The sequence below is a fragment of the Amborella trichopoda genome, chromosome 9 (assembly GCF_054954075.1).
Source record: "Amborella trichopoda isolate Santa Cruz 75 chromosome 9, AtrichopodaSantaCruz75HAP2 v2.0, whole genome shotgun sequence".
Lineage (NCBI taxonomy): Eukaryota > Viridiplantae > Streptophyta > Magnoliopsida > Amborellales > Amborellaceae > Amborella > Amborella trichopoda.
In genome coordinates this window covers 49,470,555-49,498,336 of record NC_142344.1, presented here as the reverse complement: position 1 = coordinate 49,498,336, position 27,782 = coordinate 49,470,555, and the positions used below count along the sequence as shown (strand labels likewise).

At 38.3% G+C, this 27,782-nt stretch overlaps 1 pseudogene; it reads left to right on the top strand.

Moving 5' to 3' along the window:
* The window catches only part of LOC18441701 (putative amidase At4g34880), a 30,438-nt pseudogene extending 10,144 nt beyond the window's left edge, over positions 1-20,294 (top strand).
* The last annotated feature ends 7,488 nt before the right edge of the window (positions 20,295-27,782 follow it).

Here is a 27,782-nt window from a genome sequence, read left to right as displayed (position 1 = left end):
ATGCCCTAAAGGTGTGGTCTCTATGAGGCTGAGGTCGTAAACAATCAAAGGCTAAAGAGTCTTGAAAGATGATTTCTAAGCAGCAAAAATCTTTGTGATGACCTGAGTATATATTTCTATTTCTAATTATAAAATTTAAAACTTTAAAAATAGCGTAGATCGAACGGATTTATAAACACTTGAAATATTTAAAATTGATGGTTCAGATAATGTATTACAAGATGAACTATTTTCCATACTTGAAATCCCATTTTTTTTATAGGTCTATATATCTCGATGTCGAGATGATAGGTTTGAGATTTTTCTACATCAAAATAACCCCTTATAGTGATTTTTGATGTGTGCCTTCATTTGATTGTTTAGGGCCTCAACTTTATATAAACTTGTTCTTTTTTTTGAAGAAACAGAAATAGTGGCCAATTGAGATTAGGTTCGGAATTTGATGGTCGAAACTAGTCTTTCTTTCAAATATGGATATAAAAAGAAAGTACTTGTGACTCAGTTTGGAAATTTAAGTTCCAAAACTAGTGCAGTTACAGGAAAAAAAAAAAAGAGAGTTGGGTATTGAGAATCAAATTATATTTTTGACAAATAGCATAAAAACCTCAGTTTGGAACTCGAAGTGCCCAGCAGGGTATTTGGGAAAACATAAAAATTCTCGTACAAAAGAGATGAGCATAAATATAATGGGTGTGGTTTGTATAGAACTGAGGCTTTAAACAAAGTAAAACGCACTTTCAAATAGTGTCGAGAAATGTGGTTTTCACATTGAAAATCTTTGTGATAGCCTTAAAAAATATTTTTACCTTTAATTACAAAATTTAAAGGTTAAAAAATAGTGTAGATCGAGTAGATCTATGGAAACTTGATAATCTTGAAAATTAACGGTGCAAAAATGCATTACAAGATGCACTATTTTTAAATGTTGAAATCCACTTTTTGCTCATGTCGATTCATCTTGATGTTGAGATGATCAATTTGAGGATATTTGGGCATCAAAACAACTTCTTCTAGTGAAATGTTTGAGGTGAGCTCTAATTGGATTGTTTAGAGCCTCGGCTCTATAAAACCTTTTTCAAAATATAAAATAGCAACACATTTTTTCTAATGCCTCTGGAGGGTATTTATTAAAGGGCGTGGTTTGTATAAGGTGAGGTCCTAAACAATCAAAGTAAGGTGCACTTGTAAATAGTGTCCAAAGATGATTTTCAATAGTAAAAATCTTTGTGATGGCCTGAAAATTTACTTTCGTAGCTCTTTATAAAATAGGATTGTATACAATGACGAGAAGATGAATTTTTTTATTTTTTTTTTGTAATTTCAATTTTCAATTTTGCGATACGAAAATCTTATCATATTGATAAGAGGGTTCCTGATTGCTAGTCAGGAATAAAGGTCGAATAATTTATCTATCTGAATGATACTACAATTAGAAATTAGAAATTATGTCAATAAAAAAAACTCCTTTTTGGTTACTTCGATTCCGATCAGCTAAATACTTGTTGGTTTCAAATAATTGAACCTAGCGCTTTACTGTATTTGATTTAAGGAAATGGAAAGTAGAAGAAAGGAAATTGTGGAGCTGAAATAACTCACTTGGAATACCTTTTGAAGGATTACGTGGTACGATTAAATCGAATAAAGCCCTCATATAATGAATACTTAACTTCTTGCAAACTATCAAGTAGACCATTTATTTTTGGTACAAAAAGGTCACAATTTTTCTTAACCCTTGGATATGACATCTAACATATTAAAATATATCACAACTTTCGAGAAAATCTTTTTCGAACTTTGTATTCAATTAGTGATATATCACCACCCATCCGATTTTACATCTGATGGTTTACAATAATTGTTACTTTCATGTATAAAACATAAATGGTCTCATCATATGCATCCTTATAAAATTTAAGCTTAAAAAATAGTGTAGATTGAACAAATCGATAAACACTTGAAATTATTGAAAATTGACGCCTTAGATATGCATTACAAAGTGCACTATTTTCCAAACCTGAAATCTTTTTTTTTCACATCTATACATCTCAATATTGAGATAATCAATTTGAGGGATTTTCATCATCGAAACAATCTCCGCTAGTGAATTTTTTAAGTGTACCTTAATTTGATTGTTTAGAGACTCAACCTTATATAAACTTTATTTTTTCTTTATTGAAACCCTCCCTCAAAATATAGAGGATATTTATAAAAACCCTATATTTATATTTTTGATATTCATATTTCATGGGAAATATGAATTGCAATGATAAATAGGATCAAAACATTAGAAAATTGGACCAATGGGTAGAATTGGTAAAACTAGTGACCAAATATTCCCCATTGGTTCCGTGAGACTGTCCATGTGGACCACAAAACAAGAATAAAATAAAAAAGTAAAAGAACAGAAGACAATATTTGAAAATTTATACTCAAATTGTGTTTTAAGTCATGCATTAACTATTTTAGATTGAGGATAATACTCCCCACAACAAAACCCCTAACAAAATTAAGCCAAATATATGTACAATTTTTTTTTTCTGAAAATCCTAGTGTTTTCTTAGGAAAAAAACTTGACTAAAAAATTGAAAACTACAAAAATATTGTTTAAACTATGCAACATCACTGTAGATTGAAGCTAAATATATGGTTTTCTTGAAAGCCATAGGTTATTTTAAATACTGCCAACATTTTTTATGCTAGCTCTCATCGCATATGGTTTTTTATGGGAAAACTTGTTACATATATGTTAGAGGGCTACAATGTGGGCATTGCCCTCTTTATGTAATAAAGTGGCAAGCAACATTGTTTGTAAAGGCTGTCAGCTTGGAAAACATCATAAATTACTTCTTTTTAATGCCAATAAATGTACTTTTTGTTTTCTTGAACTCATTTATATTGATTTCTAATGACCATTTGATATTACATCTCTTTCTGGTTCTCGCTATTATATTAGTTTTGTTGATGATTTTACCCGTTTTACATGGATATATTTTATAAAATCCAAATCTGAAGCACTTCAAGTTTTCCAGTCCTTCAAAGAATTCATCGAAAAACATTATCAAGTAAATTAAAGTCCTTTGTAGTGATAATGGTGATGAATATACTTCTCATGATTTTAGATCCTTCTATCAAACTTATATTATCAAACAACAGGTCTTTTGTCCACGTAGACCTGCCCAGAATGGTATTGTAGAGCAAAACACATACACATCAGTGAATTGGGGATGTCTGTAATATTTAATAGTGGGATACCGATGCATTTTTGAAGTGAGGCATTTCATACAACTGTGTTTGTAATTAATCAGTTATCGACCTCTGCCAATCCAAACAATATGTCCCCATATCAAATGCTCACAGGAAAAGTTCCCGATTATTCAATTTTACATGCTTTTGGTAGCATGTGTTATGTTTATATTGATAAATTTTTAAAGCGAAATCTCTCTACAAAGACAGAAGAATGTGTGTTTGTTTGGTACAGTGATGAGTATAAAGGATATCGATGTTACTCTCCTGCTAGCAGAAAGATACATGTTTCTTGTTATGTGACCTTTGATGTGGGACAATTATTTAAGGAAGCACAAAAAATTTGTCAGAATGATGACTCGTAGCCTTTACCTTCTTTTATTATATCGCCTGCAGGGGACACATTATCAGCTAGATCTCAATCATTGCTACATAATAGTTCTGAGACCTTGATAGATGTAGTTATTGGCTAAGTATCGAGTGATGGTGGCAATGTTAATCCCTCCATAGAACGTATTTCAGGTACACCAACCTAAAATAATCAGCCAGGTTGTTCATCTAGAGATGTTCAACCACGAAGGTTCTTTCCGATATAAGATTGGGCATCCTATAGTGAACACTCCCCTGAACATTATTCATTTCTCTTTGCACTCACTAAACATACATAGCCAAATAACTACAGATAAGATATAAAAAACCCCAAGTGGATTGAAGCTATGAATGAGAAATTACTTGCTCTTCATCAAAATCACACTTGGGATCTTGTACCTAGACTAAAACATAAGAATGTTGTTATATGTAAGTGGGTCTATTAGATCAAGTACAAGGCTGATACTATTGAAAGATACAAAGTGAGATTGGTGGCTAAAGGTTATAATCAAAAGTATAGGTTAGACTATGAAGAAACGTTTAGTCATGTTGTGAAGATTAGGACTGTAACACTAGCATTAGCAATAGTTAATCTCTGTGGTTGGAGATTACATCAGTTAGATGTCAAAAATGCATTTTTGCATGATGATCTCCAAGACAAGGTCTACATGGAGCAACTAGGGTATGGAGAATCCAAGGAGTCTAATCTTGTGTGTAGATTAAGGAGGGCAATATATGGCCTCAAACAAGCCCTACGAGCTTGGTTTGAAAGCTTCTGCAAAGCCCTTCTTACATGGGGTTCTTCTCGAAGTGTTGTAGACAAAAGGATTCTCCTATATGTGAAGGGTACCATGGGTGATAGTATTTTCTTTCCTATTTGTGGAAGACAGGTTAACCTAATCCCCTATTCTGATGCAGATTGGGCTGGAGATTGTATTTTCTTTGCCTAATCTCTAGTGTTTTGAAGTAGTAAAAAGCAAATTATTATTTCACGCTCAAGTTCAGAAGCAGAATCCCGAGCAATGTCTTCTACAGCTGCTAAAATCACTTGGTATCACCACATTCTATCAGAATTGGGGATAAAAATTCAACATGCAATTCTACGTTGTAATAACCAAAATGCAATTAAGCATGCCTTTAATCTAGTTTTTCGTGCATGGACCAAGCACATTGAACTGGACTATCATTTTATTCAAAAAAATGTTGAAAGTGAAGAGATTACTTCTAAGTATGTTTCAATTATAGAACAACTTGCTAATATTTTTACAAAAGGTCTTCCTACTTCACAACATCTTCGATAACAAACAAGTTGTCCATGTTTCACATTGATAATAGTTTGATGGGGACTAATAAGAATGATGAAAATGATCTAGAGAATGATATATCTAATGAATGATAAATGATAAAAAAGGATATGATCATGATAAGGATTAACATAATATATTTCTTATATGTACAAATTTGTTGTTCTAGTCACATATTTGATTGAGCCAATCAAGGATTAATATACAATAATTATAAATAGAACTCACATCCCTCTTTATGGGTGTAGAGAATTTTACAGAAATATTGCTCTCTAAATGTCTTCAAGCTTTTGATATCTTGATCTCATCAAAAATATATTTTTGATCCAATACTTTAATCTTTTAGAACTATTGTACATCAAGAAGAGATGAACACTAAGCGACATATTCAAGAGGATTCATTGAATAAGCAAGAGAGAAAATGATTAAGTGAGTGCGCATCATACTATGATTTGATTTCTGATTTCTTCTCTTTTTTCATTATTATTACAATTACATGTAGTATTTACAATTACATTGATTATTAAGAATAAGAATTCATTCTATCATTAATTAATGAAATCTATTCATTCTAATATTCTGTTTTTTCATTATCATTACAATTACATTCATTATTTACAATTACATTGATTATTAAGAATAAGAATTCATTCTATCATTAATTCATGAAATCTATTCATTCTAATATTCCATCATTCTACTCTAATTAGTTAGATATATATATATATATATATATATATATATATATATATATATAGGAAAAGTCTTCCCAATGCCTATAGACGAAAATAAACAGTGATTTTGGCTATGCTCATCACCGTCCAAAGTTCATCGCAAGGTCATGATTGTCCGGTAGTGTTTCAATTCTAAATTTTTTTATAACTATGAATTATTTGAAATTTGGAGCTTGTGTGCATCTTAGTGAGGTGCACTTAATAAAAATATAAAACAAGTATTTCGCAAAGTACAAATTGATCAAAATACCCCTATAATATTTTAGGAGCAGTTTGGTCAATTTGTATTTTACGAAGTATTGTTTTTATATTTTTATTAGATTATTCTATTTTTGATGAACATATGTTCCAAATTTTAGATCATTTCGATTTGTAGAAAAAAATAAAAAATGAAACACTACCAGACTACTGTGACCGTACGATGAAGTTTGGATAGTGATGAGGGTAGGCGAAATCGCTGTTCATTTTAGCCTATAGGCAGTGAGAAGAGTTTTCCATATATATATATATATATATATATATATCTATATATATATATATATATATATATATATTTATAAGGAAAAGATGGGATTAGCCCACTAGCTCATATGAACATATGAGCCCAACGGTTTAGATTGAATCTGGGCCGATCTGACGATCATGGATTTCCGGTAGTGATTGAACTTTATTTATTTATTTATTTATTTTTTACAGATCCAAATCACTTAAAACTTTAGGTGTGTGTTCTTCTCATCAAAGTGCACCTAATAAAAATATATAAAAAAATTATCCGTGAAAATAAAAATAATCAAAATGCCCCCTGAAACTTTTCGAGGGTATTTTAATCAATTTATTTCATGTAAAATATTTTTTTGATATTTTTCACAGATTCACCTATTTTTTATGAACACACGTCTAAAATTTCAAGTGATTTAGATTTCCAAAAAAAAAAAACTAAAATTCAAACACTACCTGACATCCATGATCGTCAAATCGGCCCAAATTCCATTTGGAACGTTGGGCTCATATGTTCATATGAGCTAGTGGGCTAATCTCATCTTTTTCCATATATATATATATATATATATATATTGTAAAGCTTTAAAAAATGGTAAATTGGCCACTTACGGGCCATACTTGGATCGATCCCCCACCAATTTTGGACCCTCAATAAGACGAATTTTTAGAGATAGATATGAGTGTTTTGGAACCCTTGATAAGATATTAGATATAGATAATATATAATTTCAATTCGGAATGAGATGATGGGTACCTCCAATACGGGATTCTGGCACATTTAGACCAAACTTTTATTATGCTTAATTTAAAATGGACAATAAGGTTCAAAAGAAAAATCAAAACAAATAAAATCTAGATTTGCAATATGATCTATTTCATAAAATTTCAGTTTTATTGGGGTTGTTGCCCTTCATTTCAATGGGGACAATTCTCATTGCTTGAAATTTGTCCGTGGTTAGGTGCCTCGATCTCGCCCTCAAGATCCAGATGATCTGGAGGCACACTTCTCGGGTTTTGCGGGAACCTGGGACTTGAGATCGCTCTCTCGGGTTTTGCGGGAACCTGGGTTTGGCACTTACTCGAGCTGGCTCGCGTGGGTGCCCTCTTAGATCACGAAGAAAGGCCCCCAGTCCTACAACTGGTTCGGAATTGCCTCCCTTGGCCTGTATTCTCTTGTTTTTGCAATCACACACATATGGTTAATTTTACAAGACAAGTGGGCCAAAGGATCCCACCTTGTCTTTGGGTGAATGTAGACAAGGAGTGCACATTCAAAGGAGAAAAGAGAAGAAATGATGAGATGAGGGTTGGGAGAAGGAAGAAGAGAGAAGAAGAAGAAAAGAAAGATACATTTGATCGGGTGACTAGCTTAGCATAATGCTTAGATTGGTATGATGATTGACCTGACATGGTAGCAAGATGGGCACGGTAACGAGACCGGCACGACGGCAGTACTACTCGATGATAGAACACCAACATCAACCAGCCCGGCACAATGGCAAGTTCGACGTGGCAGCAAGACGGGCACAGTAACTTAGGCCGGCACAACGGTAGTACTTCTTGATGACGAGACACTACCGTGACAGTGCTAGACTTGTCCCTAGGTCAAATGAGAGAGGAAAAAGAAGAAGAAAAAGGGAGATAAAGAATAAGAAAAGCAAAGAGAGAGAGAGAGAAGAAGAGAGATATAAGAGAAAAGAGAAGGAAAGCAGAAGAAACGTGAGAGAAGATGAAGAGAAAAAGGAACGAGCAGAGAAAAGAGGGAAAGGAGAGAGAAGAGAAGAAAGAGAAAGGAGAGAGAACAGAAGAGAGAGAAGAAAAGAAAAGAAAGAGAAAGAAAAGAAAGAAAGAAGAGACAGCGATGGACTTCCGCCATCCATGATAGAGAAAGAACATGGATGACGATCAACTTTTGCAGTCGATGATAGAAAGAGAGAGAGATAGGAATGAAAAAGGAATATCATGTGCGGTGATGATCATTGCTGTGCACCACATGGGAAAGGGGAGATTTGGATAGAGGCCCGGCCCGCCACTCGGGTTAAGGCCCGACTCACTGCACATATATCCAGAAGATAAAGAAAGACTAAAAGCGTCATACTCGGCGATGAGCATCTTCGTGCACGACTAGAAAGGAGAGAGAAAAGGAATATCAAGGTGGGGGAAAGAAAGACAGAGAGAGAGAGAGAGTTTTGGGAAAGATAAAAAAAGAAAGTAGAGAGAGAAGGTGAACAATGAGACATGAAAAAGAAAGAAAGAAGAAAGAGAAAAGGAAAGTGAAGAAAGAGATTAAGAAAGAGTAAGAGGAGAAAGAAAGAAAGAGAGAGAAAGAGATTAAGAAAAAGAGAAGAAGAATAGGGAAAGATGAGAGAAAGAAACACGCATGGCGTTGCCACCACCGTGTGTGTCAGAGAGAGAAGAAAATAGAAAGAGAGATTTGTGCATGGTGTTGCCATCGCCGTGCATGTTAGAGGAAAGAAAGAAACATGCACAATGTTGCCACCACCATGTGTGTCAGAGAGGGGAGAAAACAGAAAGAGAGATTCGTACAAGGAGTTGCCATCGTCGTGCATGTTCAGACGGAGAGAGACAAAGAGAAAGACAGAGCAGAGAGAGAAGGGAGAAGAAAGGGATTCATGCACGGGGTTGCCATCGCCGTGCATGTTCAGACAAAGAGAGACAAAGAGAAAGATAAAGCAGGACGAGAAGGGAGAAGGAGAGAGCAAGAAAGACGCACGACGTTGCCACTGTCATGTTTGTTAGAGAGAGAAGAAAGTAGGGAGAGAGATTCATGCACGGCGTTGCCATCACCATGCATGTTCAGACAGAGAGAGACATAGAGAAGGATAGAACAGAGAGAGAATAAAGAAAGAAGGAGAAGAGGAAGAAGAAGAAAAGAGAGAAGAAAACACACACGGCGTTGTCATCGCCGTGTATGTGAGATAGAGAAAACTAGAATAGAGAGAGAGAGGTTCATGCATGGCGGTGCTATCACCATGCACATTTAGTCAGAGAGAAACAGAGAGAAAGATCGACAAGAAGAAGAAAGAGAGAGAATGAGACACACACAACACTATCATCGCCATGTGGGTTAGAGAAAGAGAAGGCAAAAGATGACATGCATTGCTCAATAACTGTGCGTGTCTACAGAGAAGAAGAGAGGGAAGCCGAGAAAAAAAGAAAGAAAAGAAAGAGGAAGCAAGAGAGAGAAAAAAAAGGAGGAAAGAAGAAGATAGAGACGAGTTGAGAGAAAAAGAGAGAGACGAGAGGAGGAGAGAGAAAATTACCTTACCGAAGGATACCAACCCCTTTCTTCTCTCTCTCCTCTCTCTCTCTCCAAGACACACCCATGAATTCAAAGAAGAAAACCGAACTTTATTGATCAATTGAAAGTCTGAAGGGGAACCAGGGAAGGGCTAGGGAAGCCTTTTACAGTTAGGTTTAGCATGTATTTATAGAATTGGGCCCAAACATGGGTGAATGCCCAAAACTATCTCATTTGATGATAATTACAATTATTTTGAATTAAAATAAATTCTAAAAGTGGTGTAAAATGACTGATTTGCCCCTACCTCATAATTCATGGAATTCTAAAACAGTTTCTGTTACTGCCCTAGAACGTACGTGAACTTATGTGGATGATCCAGGATTGGTCTAGTGCTCGTTTGTCAAAAAGATGATTGTTTTCTTGTAGGGCACGGCATGGCGATTGATTTGATACCAACTTCGAGCCATGCATCAGTTTTTAAGCCACGATCATGCGATTTGAAATTTGGATGGATCTTGAAAACTTTGGATCGATAGTGCGCTTGTTCCTTGATGTTCCTTCGTGATTTCTTCACTGGATCACACTAAGCATACCGTGTGGATCGTGTGGCAATAAATGCAGCTCGATTTCGTGCCCGGACGAAGATTTCGCAACTTTTAAGTTTTGATTGGAATCTGAAATTTCGGCTCCGAAATTTACAGTCACTTTATTGGCTTTGTGAGTGAAATCTGACTGTTCATCATGTACAGGGATTGAAATAGAGCTAGCCCTAGACCTTACGCACACAATGGAACTAGTCTCACGTCAATCTGACCTACGAGAGCCATGATTTTGCCACTCGAGCGAGGCGTGTCGCTGCTCATTTTCCTGCAACTTTCTTCATAAATAAGCAATTTCTCTCTAGCTTTTCTTCTTGTTCGGGCGTCGTCACGGGGCGTGCCATATATCAAAATGCTCGTCTTGATGAGATGAACATGCTCATAAATTGAGCATGATCCGACTTTGGACGAATGAAATATGGCATCCGAAAGTCACTGCCCGAGATTGTAAAAATAACCACATTTAATGGTGATTTGGAGCAGGGAGGGCACATGGGAATAGTGTGCGGCCTACTTATTTTTGGTCTTTTACCCATAACTTTGCCCTGGAGTGCCCGATTAAGCTGAAACTTTACCCATAGGGGTGTTCCGGATCCAATGGCGGTGGTCCCATAGCAATTTGACGAGCCAAAAATAAAACTCTAGTTACGGAGTCTATTTTAGGGTGCAAGAGATTAATTTTTTTGAAATTGTTTATTTGTCTGCACTGCCATAGACATATCAGATTGCTACGAAACTTTGCAGGTGCCCTTTTGAAGTGCTTGAGAACATTCTGACTCATTATGGGGCAATTCTTAGACTATCGAGAATTCCATTGTATGTCAATGTCTTCGTATTTATTCAGCATCAGGGACCAAGGTGTTGAAAAATGTCTTCAAACAGCTTGCCCCGCCGAATGTTGTGCTTAGGGAGAAACTAGAAGGACAACATTCGAAAAATTTCCTTCGGCTTTTTTTTTCTTTTTTCTTCCTTGCTACAGGACCACGTGAATGTCGAGGAGATCCATGCAATGTTGTAACTAGGATGCTCAGGCATTTGGATGCAATGTACAGGTCCATCCGTGGAGACTTTAGGGGGAGAAGAGACTTTTCTGATGGATCCTGTAGAATTCTTCACCCTCAAGGGACTAATTGTGATTCTGACAGCTGAGGATTTTGTATGGACCTCGTTGATCAGAATGAAGCCCGTTTGGCGTCGAGTGCCATGCTGAAGGGCATTTTTCCCATTTTGGTTTGGTTTTGTTTGTTTTGTTGTTGGTGGTCTGCTGAAAGGGCTTTGTTTGGTGACCATCTGCGTGGTGCACCAGATTGTACTTGGTGGGTAGGGTACCTCAGTTTATCGAGGTGACCAGCTGGGGGTATAACCCCTGCCTACTGCTTGGAGATTTGTTTGCATAACAGGTCCAAGTTCTGGTTGACTCTGGTCTTTTTGGGGCATCTCTTGGAGTGTGTTTGTGACCTCGTGGGAATAGTGCTCTTCCTCATGAGACTTGTCTTACCTTCTTGGCGAGTCTTCTATCTTTCGAGTCCTTTTTGAAAATGGACTCAGGCTGTCGGAATCTTGCTTGATGCTCGTAGTTTTGGGTCCTGGTATAATGACACTAAGGATTTTATTTTGAATGTAGGCTGAAGCCGCCTGTTGAGGTGAGTGTTGCATCAACCAGTTATTGGTGCAAGCGTCCTTTGCGGATTTTCACTTGGACTTGGGAAGCGGCGCCGTAGAGCAAGTTTTCACCAACTTCTTTTTATTCGAGCTTTTTTACCCATGACATTTCGTCCATGTCCACGCTTATTTTTTCATTTTTACTCACGGTGCTCTTTTGGGTTTTCACTGTGCCCGGGTTTTTATTTACGGAACACTATTACTCATAGTTTCGTGACCTTGCCCGTCCGTCATTTACTTATGGCGTTCCCTTGTCCAGGTATACCCCATGCCCATTTTTTTTATGAATTCCTGTTTAAGGTCATGCCATCAGGACCTGTACGAAGCCTTTTAATGTCATGCAACCAGGATGTGCACTACAGTTTAAGGTCCCAAAGCTATATCATAGTAGAGATAGATGGCAGTCTGTTGAGGCCATGGAGTGAGTATGGTAGTGGTCTTGACTTATTTTGGGGAGTTGGCACGAGGCTACCTATGAAGGATGGATGATGTATGAATGGAAGGTGGAAAGTGGTGACCCACTAGCTGACGACGAGTATGGATGGTAGGATGGTTCGCCATTTTGTGAACTCGGGTGAGACTTATTGGGGAATGATGAATGGTCATGAAGGAATTCATTGGGGAGTTGATGAAGGTGATGTACGCACACGGACGGGTCGGTTTGGGAAGACGTATGTGAAAATGCACTTAAAGGGCATGTTCGCGTGTGTGGGGGTGAGTAAAAGGTCATGCCTCTGGGACCTGTGCAAAGTAGTTTAACATCATGCGGCCAGGACGTGCACTATGGTTTAAGGTCATATTGCTTGGACTGTGGTTATGCAGTTAGAGTCATGCAATTAGGACCATGCACTTTAAGGTCGTGCAACTAGACCTCTGCTACAGTACAAGGTCATATAGTTTGGACCATGGTGGGAAGCTTTTTAATGTCATGCTGCCAGGACGTGCACTCCAGTTTAAGGTCATACAACTGGACCGTGGCTACGCATTTTAAGGTCATGGAGCATGGACCATGCAATTTATGGTCGTGCAACTAGACCTCTGCTATAATTTAAGGTCATATAGTTTGGACCACGTTGTTTAAGGTCGTGCATCTAGACCAAGGTTGTGCAATTTAAGGTCATGCAGCTCAGACCAAAACTGTGCAGTTTAAGGTCATGCAGGTCAGACCATGGTGTGGGTCACCCAGTAGGTGAAGCTTTATGGGGAATAGGTTTGTGGATTGCTATCTGACTCCCTGGGGATAGAATGATTAAGGCCATCAGGGGTTTAGATGGAGAAGCACACTTCACTAGGGATTAGGGGACAAGTATGACTCCCTAAGGTGAAGGATGGAATTCCATGGGGAATAGGTTCACGGAAGGAACTCGACTCTTGAGGATAAGATAGCTTGGTGCGAGACTGACCCATAGGGGATTAAAGGGGTAAACATGACCTTAACTTCGTTGGGGATCAATGGGCTGTAGTATGGGTGTAGTTCCTACTAGGGATGAGGGACAGTGGATTTCTCCTGACTCCATTGAGGATGACCAGTCATGGTCTGCGTCGAACGGCTTGGATGCAACTCCTACGGCTTTGATGCAACTCCACTAAGGATAGTGGTAGAATACTCACAGCGATGATCAAGTTTAGACATGCGTGGCGCTAGCCACAAACAACAGCAACATACACAACGATAATCATTGTCACACATAGAGCTAGCACGAGCGGCCTGACATGCATGGGAGTGGCCACGGGAAGCAGTAGTACTGGCGCGCGCAGCGTTGGTTGCACACAGTGGTAGTCACGCTCGGCGATATGGAACACATCTGTCTTTTAGCCTGCGTTGGGGCCTTGGGCTTGGGCCCAATCCGGTCCTTCTGAAGGTCGATGCTCGACGTTGCACAGGCAGCAGTAAGCCTCTATTCGAGCCTACGGTCTGAACCCGACCTGGTCCATCCCATCTGAAGGTTGGTGCTCGGCATTGCGTGGTCGGTAGTAGGCCTCTATTCGGGCCTTAGGTCTAAGCCTGACCTAGTCTGGCCCATCGCCGATTGGCCTTTAGGGACCTGTCAGGTATTCTTGCTTTGTGAGGGGTACATTGGTGAAGCTTTCCTATATAAGGGGATTAACCCCATTTTTCACTGTTTTTATCTCAAGTAAAACAGTAACCATGAGAGAGAGGAAAGGACTTCAAGTGAGAACTACGGTGTCAGTAATTCTTGAGATACTGGAGAGGTGGGAAAGAGGCAAGTGAGGGTCGCCGAGGAATTCCGTGGATTCCTGATTGTTTCTCGACGGCTTTCCATCACCGGGGAGTAGTGGAAGAGTAGCAGCGGTGAGCAGAAGTGTTTTCTGGCATCGGGAAGTAGTGGAGCAGGTGTCACAATTGGTTTCCAGCGAACGGGAAAACGATTTCCCGGTGGGCAACCGACGGTCGCAGGGAAGTAAACAGCCGCAAGCAGCCGGACGGTTGTGGAGAGACGAAAGGTTGCCACGGATTCGAGTCATCGCAGGAAAACGAGGAGTCTAGGGAAAGTGCACAATCGTCGGGGAGACATAGGGTCGTGGGAAGGTGAAAGGTCACCGTCAGGAGCGAACACGTGCGACGATAGTGAACACAGCCGGTGTTACACCCTTTGTCCAACACAGTCAGTGTTACCCCTCTTAGTCACAGCCGACGTTAGTCCTCAAGAAGAGAAATCGCCGCTTGGCTTTAAAGACTCACGTGGCGCTTATCAGTGCCTCAATCGTGCATGGCCAACGACATGACGCATACGGCATTTATCACGTGTGGCAGTGGCTGCTCACTTGACGATCCTTTCATGAACGGCAGTAAGTTGCTTCTGACTGTGGTTATGCTCGGTGAAGAGTTACGCGCGGCGATTGTCATACACAGCGATGAATTCGGTGAGCAAAGGGTATTGCTTGCAGTGTTTATGATGCCTGTTGGAAGCTAAGTCCTCCAGCACAACAGTAAAGTCTATGTTGTTCTGTGAAAGGGGCCTCACTGTGAAGAGAGTAGGCTCTCCACCATAGGCCAGTTCCTTGCCAGAGAAGTCTGCTTCATATGTCTGGTATACCCCATCAAAGCGCTTCCACCTTCTCCTATTGTGAGAGCCACTTTTGGCCTGTAATCGTCATCTTCTTCTCAGATGCAAGAGCAATGCTTCTGACATGAGAGCAATTTTTGGCCTATAACTGTCCTCTCCTCATATGCAAGAGCAACGCTTTCCTCAGATGCAAGAGCGACGCTTAGGGTCAACCTTCTTCTTTTCCTTATATGCAAAAGCGACATTCCTATACTGCAGCTGAGCTTTATTGATCAATTGAAAGTCTGAAGGGGAATTAAGGAAGAGCCAGGGAAGCCCTTTACAATTAAGTTTCGCATGTATTTATAAAATTGGGCCCAAACAAGGGTGGATGTTCAAAGCCTATCTCAATTGATGATAATTACAATTATTTTGAATTAAAATAAATTCTAAGCATAGTGCAAAATGATTGTTTTACCCCTAGCTCACAATTCATGGAATTTCAATATAGTCCCTACTGCTGCGTCAAAACATACATGATCTTCCGTAGATGATCTGAGATTGCTCTAATGCTCATTTGTCCAAAAGATGATTGTTTTCTTATAGGGCTCGAAAAGACGATCGATTTGATACAACTTCTAGCCATGGATCATGTTTTTAGGCCACGATCATGCGACTTGAAATTTGGATGGATCTTGAAAACTTCGGATCGAAATTTGGATGGATCTTGAAAACTTCGGATCGATAGTGCGCTTGTTCCTTAATGTTTCTTCATGATTTCTTCACTGGATCACACTAAGCATGCCGCCACGATCGCATGGCAACAAATACTGCCCGATTTCGTGCCCAGACGAAGATTTTGCAACTTTTGAGTTTTGACCGGAATCTGAAATTTCTGCACCGAAATTTACAGTCACTTTATTGGCTTTGTGTGCGAAATCTGACTATTCCTCATGTACAGAGTTCGGACTAGAGATAGCCCTAGACCTTACGCACATGATGGAACTAGTCTCGCATCAATCTAACTGCGAGCTCTGTCATTTGGTCGCTTAAGCAAGGCATGTCGCTGCTAATTTTTCTGCAACTTTCTTCACGGATTAGTAACTTCTCTCTAGCTTCTCTCCTTGTTCGGGCATCGTAACAAGGACGGTCCAAACGCGATCCGACTCAGGACGAATGAGATATGGACACTACCCGAGACTGTAAAAACAACCACCTTTAATGGTGATTTGGTGTCGGGAGGGTGCACGGGAATAGTGGGCGGCCAACCCATTTTTGGTCTTTTACCCATAACTTTGTCCTGAAGTGCCTGATTAAGCTGAAACTTGACCTATAGGGGTTTTCGACCGTGTCGGATCCAATGGTGGTAGTTCTATAGCAATTTGATGCTCTAAAAATAGAGCTATAGTTACGAGGTCCGTTTCAGGGTACTAGAGACTGATTTTTCTGAAATTGTTTCTTTGTCTGCAATTCCTTAGACATGTCGGATTGCAATGAAACTTGGCAGGTTGCCTTTTAACGTACTTGAGAAAATTTTTACTTGTTCTGGGAAATTTATGAGACTGTCGAGAATTCCACTGTATGTCAAGGCTTTATTGACCGACGTCCTCTTTATTACGCATCAGGGACCAAGGAGCTGAAAAATGTCTTCAAACAGTCCACTTTTGGGAGCCATTGAAAAACATCCACATATTTTCGAGTATTTCAAGACTCGACATAGTTGGCAAGGTAACTCAACCTCGGCTTGGCCGAGGCAATTTCTAATCTATTTCTTCATTTTTAAGTCTACTTCTGAGCTATTTGATCTCCAATAGACAATTGAGCTGGTGCATAGTTAATAAATTTCATTTTTGTTTCCAAATAACTTGATAGAGCAAAATGGTGGACCATGATTCATGTAGTCGATCTCAATTAGTTGAGAAAAAACTCTAATGATGATGACAATAATTTTTATTTCAAATAACAAATAAAATTGGGCTAAAATTTTGAGTGCAGCCCCACTTAGGTGCACCTGAAAAAAATATAATTCAAAATTAGAAAATGGTGAACTTACCTGCACAACATAGATATTGGTTATTTCAAATTTTTCTAATATTTTAGGTGTGAGACGGTGACAAATACACATGCCCAAAATTGCAAATCTCTCATATATAGAAAGTAATTAAAATTCAAATAATAACATACATTATCAACTGTTTGATCAAGATCAATCTGCCAGGAGGTGGACCAAAATTATTAAATAAAATTGCTTTCGCATTTTTTTCACAAATTTATGCAATGAACTATCTTTACTTACCCCTTATAATGTTAAACCATGAATGCTATGCTTTAGATTTGAACCTATATGGCATGAGCACAATTTTCTTCTTCTTTTCCTTCTTCTTCTTCTTCTTCTTCTTATTGTTTTCTGGTTTTTTTTTTTCAAAGAACCCCTATGTCCTGTCGGCTAACCCATCTAGATCGAGCACTGGGTCAGCGATAAGTGCTGCAACAAATCTAGCAACTGTAACTTTAGGCACCGAAACTGATGGCTCCATCATTACTCCATCAAGTGCTAACACCGTAGTTGGGATCAAGCCCACTCTTGGCCTCACTAGTAGAGCTGGAGTTATTCTTATATCTCCTTGACAAGAAACTGTTGGGTAAGCTTTCTGTACATAAATATGAGAAGCAATTATGTAGCACAAACCCCCAATATTCCTTAAAGGACAGCATGCTTCCCTCACTGTGAAAGTATATATACAGAATAGGATCATCACCACCGTTTGCTTCAGTGATAGGTGGAGTAATATTGATCTTTTATTTTCTTTTTAGGAAATTGTTCTTATTTATATTGGTCTTTCTATTTGAAAATTAATCGTGAAATTATGGAGGAACAGTTTGTGATTCTATGTCATACCCACCATACAAAGTGCGTGTGGCATAGTTTCCCTTTCACCAGTTATGTGTGCTATTGCTAGAACAGTATAGGATTGATTACCTCCTTCCAATCCACTCAGTATATTCAGATTCAATAATTGTTATTTAGAATGCTACATATTGACTTTGAACAATTTCGTATACATTTTGGATTAACATGTTGAAAATGGCAGGCCAATTTGTCGGACTGTATTGGATGCAGTGTTTGTTTTGGATGAAATTGTGGTTTTGATCAAAGGGACAAGAAAGCCACAAAAGCAGCATCCAAGTTCATACCTGCTGGGGGATACAAGTAATTTCTCAAGGCAGAGGGTCTTAGCGGGAAAAGAATGGGGATCCTAATTTCTCAAGGCAGGGGGTCTTTTCATAAGGATGTATTTCTCTTTGTTATCCTAACACTGCACTTATTTTATTTTGATTTTTGTCTTCTTTAAAATAAAACTCATCTAAAAGATGAATATTAATTGAAAATACCACTTATAAAGAAAATATGAGGTTCAGATAGTATGAGAATAACTAGATTGTAGAAACTCAAAATTCAAACACCATTGAAAGCTAAAGTTCCATTTTTCTTCTGTTTTTACTTGTTTCCTTTAAATTTCTTCTATCTTATGTTCTGTTAAAAAAAATTCCTAAGAGTTTTCGAATTATTATGGGGAATTATCAAATTTTGATAATATGCTATGGAATAACCGCATCAGAAAATTCTCAAATAGATTTATGATATGCTTTTTGTTGTGTCGCAGGCAAAAGGGAGCCATTCTGGTAGATAACATAGAAATATCAAATATTAATGTCATTTTGAATGTTCGAGAGAGCAGAGAAGGGTTGGCATTGCTCTATGAGTTCAAAAAGGCATTGAATGCTTACTTGTCTGAACTACTGGTTTCTCCTGTTAAGACATTGGCAGATGTGATTGCTTTCAATATAAAGCATTCAAAAGAGGTATCTCTTGCCCTCTCCCCCATCCCCTTCCCCTTCTCTACTTTAATTATAGAACTTGATGATGTTCTATCCTCATTTAATCTCTTTTGAATGTTAGCCCTGGATCAAATTGATTTCTACTTTTATTTTAACATACTGGGGTGTTCACTCTTTTCTTTTAGCAGGCTGAAATCCATCAAACGGGTAAACGATTCCCTACCCATTTTCATTAATTAAAAAAGAAGAAGAACAATTAGAAGTATATTAGATGACTCTTTGATGGGTAGTAATTGTTGCATCAAAAAAAGACCCCAACAAGAGCCGTTTTGGTAGTATTTTGGTATATCAGGTTGTTGGGATAAGGCTTTGATAAAGATGATGATATTACATCAGAGTGTTCGCTCTTCTTCAACACATGTACCATTTTTAGATCCTCCTTGTGTGAAGGATGCCTCAAATTACCAAAAATAAATATCACAATCAATATTTTACTTTTGTTCATGATTTGCAGTAGACATGAATACACCTTTTCAGTTGGTTCAAACCCGAGCTTAAGCATGATCTAGCAGGAGTAATTCAATCCAAAAATAACTCTGAATTGTTGAGGACAATGTTAACCAAACTAGTGCGAAAGTATATTCCTTCATCTGACTTAAACCTCCAAAGTGGATGATTGGCTTGTTACAAAACTATGTATGGGTCAAAAAGTAATAGCGCAGGATACATCCCTTGAACATACAATTGAAATTCCCAGTTAGAGGGAAAACATGAAATATGTTGGTTTGTTTTCTTGGAAATATGGAATAATATATTCTATTGAGAAAGATGATTTTGTATTATGTCCATGACTTTCATGTTCCTTTTAGCACTAGTCAGAAAAATAAAAAAATGGGGGAGTGAGGACTTCTATGTAAATACTGAATATTTTGGAAGCAGACCATAATTACTGCAACAAATAATGGGATGGACATAAATTTCCCTGAAAAATTAAAAATTTTATAAAAATCCAAAAATATAATAATTTATTTGGAATATGTTTCTTTATGTTTTTATAATTTTGGTAAAATATTGTAGTGTTTTGGCCGTGAATACTTATTTTTACATTTTCCCTTCTTTTTTGATTATATCTAAAATAACCCTGATCGCAAAATTTATTCTTTTAAAATCCATTTTATTTTACTACTTTTAAACCTCATTTAGATGTGTTTTCTTTAATTTTACTTTAAACATGTTTTAGAACTTTTTTGTATATTTTGGGATTCTTTTGTATTGTTTTATTTTTAACACTTTTTGCCCTGGCCGGCCAACTCGGGCCAAGTAACCTGGGCTCGACTCATGCCCGACTTCCATCCCCAAGTCGTGGTTTTCCAACACTGATCCTGATAAATGGTTATTTCGCACAGGAGAAGCTGAAAGAGTATGGACAAGACATTTTCAAACCGGCTGAGAGCTTAAACCGGTCAAACAGTAGGCCAGTGAAAAGGGCCATATCAAATCTCAAAGAGTTATCAAGAAATGGTATTGAGAAGGTGATGAGGGAGAAGAAATTAGATGCTATTCTGGCTCCTGCTATTACTCCAGTCTATACCATATTAGCCATTGGAGGTTATCCTGGGATCACTGTGCTTGCTGGCTATGACGAGGAAGGTGTGCCATTTGGGATTTGTTTTGGTGGACTCAGGGGCTCAGAACCCAAGTTGATTGAGATCGCCCATTCTTTTGAGCAAGCAACACACATTAGAAGGCCTCCAACCTTCAAGTCTTGATACAAATGGTTGTGTTTTGCACTTAATTGTACGACCCACTTTTATTTGAAGATAAATACAATGCATCCTGATGATTGGTATTAATGCATCTAAATTGGTCACTTGTCTGAATATTAATTCTTTGGGTTTTTTTTTTTCCCTTTATTTTTGGAGTAGTTCAGTGTTAGGAATAGAACTTGGGATGTAGCGTTGCTTGATATCAACTAATAACCACTCAAGCCCAAGCCTATTCCCATTGTGCTTTTAATGTTTGAATACACACAAAAAAATAAGTTCAAGTGATATTTTGTTTCTTTTCTATCTATAAAATTTATGATACGCAAACCATACAAAGAGATCATTTACTTTTAGTACAAGGAAGTCATAATCGCTCTTATCCGTCAGATTTCAAGTCGGATAGTTTTTAAGTGTTGTTGATTAAACTTAGAATTATAAATAAAAAATAAAAAATTCTCAAACTTTGTGAGACACCCCAAAGTATCAAATTTGACATGTAATAGCCAGTAGCATTATTGACGTCCTTGTACCAAAGATAACTGGCTCATTGTACACAATACCTTTATGATATGAATACTCTTAAGATACTTAACTGAATCTTTCTTTCGCGGTAGATCGATGATTACTTGAACTTTGTCAATCCAAATCCATTAATATTTCCCGGCGAATAGGTTCCATAAACACTTGGTTTTATCTTAGTATAATTTGATTGTTAGTATATGCACTAGTATTACTTTTATTCTATGGCATTGTATACTATGAAATCATTTATTTTTTGTACAAGTTCACAGTCACTTTTAGCTATTGGATATGAAATTCAATAGATTAAAGTATATCATAACATTTGAGAAATTTTATTTTTGACTTTGTGCCCAAATATCCTCAACTATTAGATTTCAAATATAACAATCAATATTAATTGTGACTTCCTTGTATCAAAATTCAATTCATACATTATGTCACTACAATGCACTATTTCATGTTCCATGTTTACACTATGCAGGATGTCACTTTTAGTTTAATGATATAACTTCAAGAAAATCTCAAACCAATGAATAACCAAAAAAAGTCATGTCCTAAATATAAAAATATAAGGGAATCATCCTATTAGAGAAAACAACAAAACTCTACATAGCTTTGTTACGCATGAAACTTGGGCGAGAAAGAACTACGTTTCTTCCAGCTCAGTTTACAGGATACAAAATCAATAAAAATTAATAGAAAAGGTCCATGTCATATTATCAATGTTATCAAACTCACTTCACTTCGGTCGAAGAGGTCGGAGCCTTTAGATTTTAAGCATAAGCCGAAGCGAAGAGAAGCATGATACCGTTGCTTCGGTCAAATTCGGGCCACTTTAGATTAGTTGGCCTACTTTGGGTCTGCATCCGTCAAAAAAGAAATACCTATATAAAAATGTTTTTTATTTTTTAATTTTTATATATAAATATCTAATTTATTTATATTAATTTTTTTTAAAAAAGTTCTAAGTCCCTTAATCGGTCCAAATACCGAAATACTTCATTTTCTCACCAAACCAAAAAAAACTCCAAAACGAATCTGACAACATTGCATATTACATATGACAAAACGTTGGCCTAACAACTTTCCATCATAGTCCGACCATACTAGCAAGACATTCGCCACATAGCCAAGGAGAAAATTAGAGAAACTTTAGAAAACAAAGAAAAAGGTTTTAGAAATCGTTTGAAAAAAAAAAAAAGACTGTTATGCAAACAAATGAAAGAAAATGAAAAGAGAAAAAGGAAAAGATGTGAGAGTAATTGATAAGCTGGGCACACAGGTCTAACACCAAGAGTTGAGGTTTGAATGGGAGCCATTGTTTTGGTCGTATAAGCTAGAGAAGATTGTGTTTGGAGTTGGAATAAGATTTAAAAGTACTAAGGCCACGATACGCTGGTCTGAGCTCCACCTAATGGTACATTGTACGTACGATTTTGAGGTTTTTATTTTTAAAAAAGTATATCATTTGGATAAGGATCTTATACTCATAATAAGACTGAAATTTAAAACATTATGTTGTAACACCCAACACCTTGAACACCTATGCCTTCAGTCCATTTCTAAGTTTTAAGGATTTTTGTGAGTTTAAGGTTCCAAACTTTGTAGCTTTGGCCAGCTGTCAATCCGACGCTCCCGCTTCCTAAAGCAAGAGTTGTTCCCGCTCTCTAAACCGGGAGTTGTTCCCGCCCCCGGTAACTATGGTTCAAACTAGGAAGGGAGTCCTTGGAAGGGAACAAAATTACGTTTTAGGTCTAGGATAGTTCTGGGGAAGTGATTAGGACTGACTGGCCCTATGGTTTAAGTTTACGGGCTCCAAGCAAGCCCATTAGCCAATGTAGGATATCAAGCTGGTAACTGTGTTTTCTACTAAAGTCAGCCGTAAACCAATAAATATTTGAAAATTTCAGCCCAAGATATTAATACACATAAAAGAAATTTCCAATTGAATCTAAAGGGATAAAATAAAGGAATCGGCTAGTTTTGAGTTGTTCAAAATAGGGAACGAAGCAGTTCGGAAGTCCAAAAATGGCAAAACTCACTTCAATACATAGAAAAAAAAGAAGAAAAAGAGGGGGATATTCTTTTAGTGGTAGTATACCATATACCGCAATTATACGTTGTGGCTTTTATTCTCACTGACACATTTAAAAACTACTAAATAATTTAAAAAAGGTGGATTTCATTCAAACTGGCATCTTCAAAAACTACTAACTAATTTAAATCAGTAGGGGCCATCTTCCCTACTGAATTACCCAAAAAAAAAAGAAGCCTTAATAGAGAATCTCGTCTTAAACCATGGCATACAACCTCCTTCAAGCTAAATATATGCATGCCATGGCAGTATAAGAATTCCACTCCCAAACCATGGCATAGAGCCGAGTGGAAGTCTTAGAGGAGGGAGAGGAGCTGAGCTCGTGGTGGTAGTACACCCCATATCTCAGTTGCACGTTGTGGCTTTCACTTGTAGCTTCAAAACCCACTAACTAATTCAAAAACAATTAGGGGCCTATTATCCCTACTTACATACTTTAATAATAATATAAATAATAATAATAATAATAATAACAATAATAATAATAATAATAATAATAATAATAATAATAATAATAATAATAATAATAATAATAATAATAATTATAATATTTGAGGAGAATCTCGTCGTCAAACCCTCATAAATTGGCTAGTGTTTGTGATCTAGCCATTCCTCCAATGGTCTATTGCAGATCAACATTGAGAAACTCCCTCTCCAGTCCAATCTCCACCATCCATCTACAAACAAGGCCAGACCTGAAAATGGCAGCACGCTGGACCACAATAGGAGAACCATCCGCTAGTGTATAAAATATTGCAGCGTACACTGACGGTCCACAAACAATGGGTACTTGCTGAAACCAGATTGCTCTGCCCCTCTTGCTTGTTATCTCTCCCTCTTTTGCCTTTGAGATCAAGGAAGCCACAGTGAACCAAATTCAAGAAGCCTTCAAGCGCAAGAAGCTCACATCAAGAGACCTTGTCGAGTTCTATCTCCGAGAAATTAACGCGCTCAACCTGCTTCTACGTGCAGTGCTCGAGGTGAACCCGGATGCGTTGGACCAGGCCGACAGGGCTGACAAAGAGAGAGAGAGACCACACAAGGAGAGTGCACCAAAGGGTTACATGGGATACCGGTGCTGTTAAAGGGTAACATAGCAACACGAGACCAGCTCAACACCATGGCTGGATCACTTTCGTTGCTTGACTCGGTTCGATGGTGCCACGAGATGCGGGAGTGGTCAGGAGGCTGAGGAGGGTGGGTGTTATCGTTCTGGGGAAGGCAAGCCCTAGTGAATTGGCACATTTTAGGACGTTTAAGGCCCCTAATGGGGAGTGTACTTGGGGGTCAACCGAAGGTAACACACAGATCCTTTATTTAGAACAAATGGTTTGGAAATTTCCTCACGCATTAGACTCGCTAGGATCATTAACCTCGAGTCCGATTGCCTTACCCAGTCGAATCCTAAGCAAAAAATACATGCAATTTATGCCTTCTTTTAGGAGTAAGCTTTGTAAAAATACGCTTGCACTAAAAAATTCAAATAAATGTTTTATTTAAATAAAAGAATAAAATGTGAGACTAACTTTTGGTCATTGGATATGACCATACGAGATCTTAACCATTGGAAGGGTCTGTCCACTTGATGTGGACGGGTACTTTCCCTTTTTAAGTTTGTTTTTAAATGGTTTCTTTGCATTTGTTAATGTTCTACCTTATTCAGGATTATTTTTGTCTTCTATGTTCACTTTGGCTTTCTAGCATGGTTTTTTAGAACAAACAAGCAATTAGTTTTCCAATGATTTCTATTTACCTTTTTAATTTATCTAATTTTTAATTGTTTATTTGAATTTTATGTTTTTAATAGCGTAAATAACTCGTTCGTGTCTACTATGGCTTGGCCGAGTAATTAGCTTCAACCAAGGTCCGAGTACCTTGGTCTAGGTGAGCTTGAAATATAGAATGTATTTTCAATAACGCCCGGCTTTGCGAAAACAAAGTGAAGCCTCATCTCATATCCTCATTCGGAAAGCACTTTGGGCATCATAAATCTTCATGATGGCTCTAAATTCAATTTTTAAGCGAACTATGAAATTTGGACGTTAAAAAAATAGTACAAATCTTGCTATCTATTAATACTCATTTTTTCGACGAAATGGACAAATTGTTTTATAATAGACATCATTTTTAGAGTTTGGAATCCTAATTTTTTTCACAACTGTAATGGTCAAGGACGATGATTAATTTGAAGGTTTCTAACGCAACAATTGTAATCTTTCGTGAGTTTTAGGGTGAGGCTTTACTTATTTTATTAGGGCTGCAGCCTTATCAAAACATTTTCATGGCTAATGTCATGAAAATTTGAAAGTTGAAATTTTCAACTTGTTATCTCATAAAGTATTTTAAATTTCTAGGAAGTACCCGTGTTATGAAGATATTTTCGTATTTTTTGAAAACAACACAAAGATTGGATCATCATATTTTGAGAGACTCATTCCCATTTAGAGAAACCACGATTTTATCTAAATAAATAATCCGCATGCTCGATTTTATGCAAGTATTTGCTCCTAATTCTCTATAAAAATGGCTATTAACTTTGAGAACCAGCAAAGTCATAGTTTTGAGATTGTCCATTTCTTAAAGAGTTTTGTTTGCATGATGAAGCTTTCTACAGTTTCTGCACTGATTTTCTTTGCCCTTCACTGTGTTTCTGGTAAGTTCTTGCCTTCCTCATTCCCTGCAATGATGTACCACCTCTTTCTCTCTCTTTTTTTCCCCACCTCTTTTTCTCTTTTTTTCTAAGAATCTCTCTATTGACACATTTTTGTTCATTCATTTTACTTTTATTTATTTTTGAGTAGATGGGGAAGGGCTACTACCCGTGGTAGGCATAGAACTCAAAATGTCATGATGTGGTACCTAATATTTTGACTATGTATGCCTTGAGTCCAATCTTTTCAATTGTTCTTAAGATTGAGGCTCTCTTTCTCACTCTATACGAAGACTTATATATTTTTTAGTTTTCGTACTTGTGTGTCTCCCATGAAAGAGAGAGAAATAGAGCGAGAAAGAGATTGTCTATTACAATGCCTATGACATTCCCATTGTCTCTTGTCTTTCACTTGCTCTCAACCTCATTGTTTAAACTTTTGATCGCTACAATACGCTCTTATATTTTGAAAAAATTATGTCCGGACCACTTTATTTTAAAATATGTATAGGTTGGTACAATTTTATAGTTTTAAATAAAATTATATGTGACCTTATTATCAGCATTTAAATATGATACGGATGTAATTTTTTACGTCATGACATAGATAGCATGCATGCATGAGAGTGTCTCACTTGCAAGGCTAAGTTAGAATGAATAAAGAGTCAAATATAGTAATTTGTTTTTATTTTGATTTCAGTACTTGGAGAGGGGACTACCTTGAGAAATGCAGGCATGAACAAATGCGAGCTGAGGTTGAAGAACAGGAATCTAATTTCTTCAGCGAATATTGGCAGCGGAGTGGATTCGGAGTGGCTAACCCAATCTGGAACCACAATGGTGAGGGCTGCCTGCCCTCTATATCAAAGGGCCGCAAGCTCCATGATGTGCCCAGTGGTCCTAACCCAATCGGAAACCACCATGGTAGGGGTAGCCCGCCCTCTATCTCGGAGGGCCGCAAGCTCCGTGATGTGCCTAGCATCCTTAACCCAATCGAGAACCACAATGGTAGGGGAAGCTCGACCTCTGCCTCGAATGGCCGTATGCTCTAATAAATACCTAGCAGCCCTAACCCATATGTTAACCACAATGGTGGGGGAAGTTCGACCTATGCCTTGAGTGACCGTATGCTTCTTGATGTGCCTAGCGGCCAAAACCCAATCGGAAACCACCATGGTAGCGGTAGCCCACCCTTTGTCCTAGAGGGCCACAAGCTCCATGATGTGCCTAGCGGCCTTAACCCAATCGGGAACCACAATGGTAAGGGAAGCTCGACCTCTACCCTGAATAGCCGTATGCTCTATGAAATACCCAACGACCCTAACCCAATCGTTAATCACAATGGTGGGAAAAGTTCGACCTATGCCCTGAAGAACCGCATGCTCCATGATGTGCCCAGCGGACCCAATCGGGAACCACAATGGTGGGGGAAGCTCGACCTCTACCCCAAATGGTTGTATGCTCGATGATGTGCCCAGCGGCCCTAACCCAATCGGGAACCACAATGGTGGGGGAAGCTCGACCTCTACCCTGAAGGTCCATATGCTCCATGATGTGCATAGCGGTCTTAACCCAATCGGGAAGCACAACAGTAGAGGAAGCCCACCTTCTGCCCAAAAGGACCGTATGCTCCATGATGTCCCTAGCGGCCTTAGCTCAATCGGCAACCACAATGGTGGGGGAAGCTCGACCGCTGGCTTAAATGGACGTATGCTCCATGATGTACCCAGCGGACCTAACCTAATCGGAAACCATAATGGTGGGGGAAGCTCGACCTCTGCCCTGAAGGGTCGTATGCTCCATGATGTGCTCAGCAACCCTAACCCAATCGAAAAGCACAACAGTGGGGGAAGTCCGCCTTCTGCCTTGAAGGGCCGTATGCACCATGATGTGCCTAGCAGCCCTGACCAAATCGGTAACCACAACGGTGGGGGAAGCTCGACCTCTGCCCCGAATGGCCATATGCTGCATGATGTGCCCAACGTCCCAAACCCAATCGAGAACCATAACAGTGGGGGAAGCCCGCCCTCAGCACTAAAGGGCCGTATGCTCCATGATGTGCCAAGTGGCTCTAACCCAATCGGGAACCAAAATAGTGGGAGAAACCTACTCTCTGTCTCGAAGGGCCATATGCTTCATGATGTACTCAATGGCCCTAACCCAGACGGGAACCGCAATGGTGGGGGAAACCCGCCCTCAGCACTGAAGGGCCATATGCTCCATG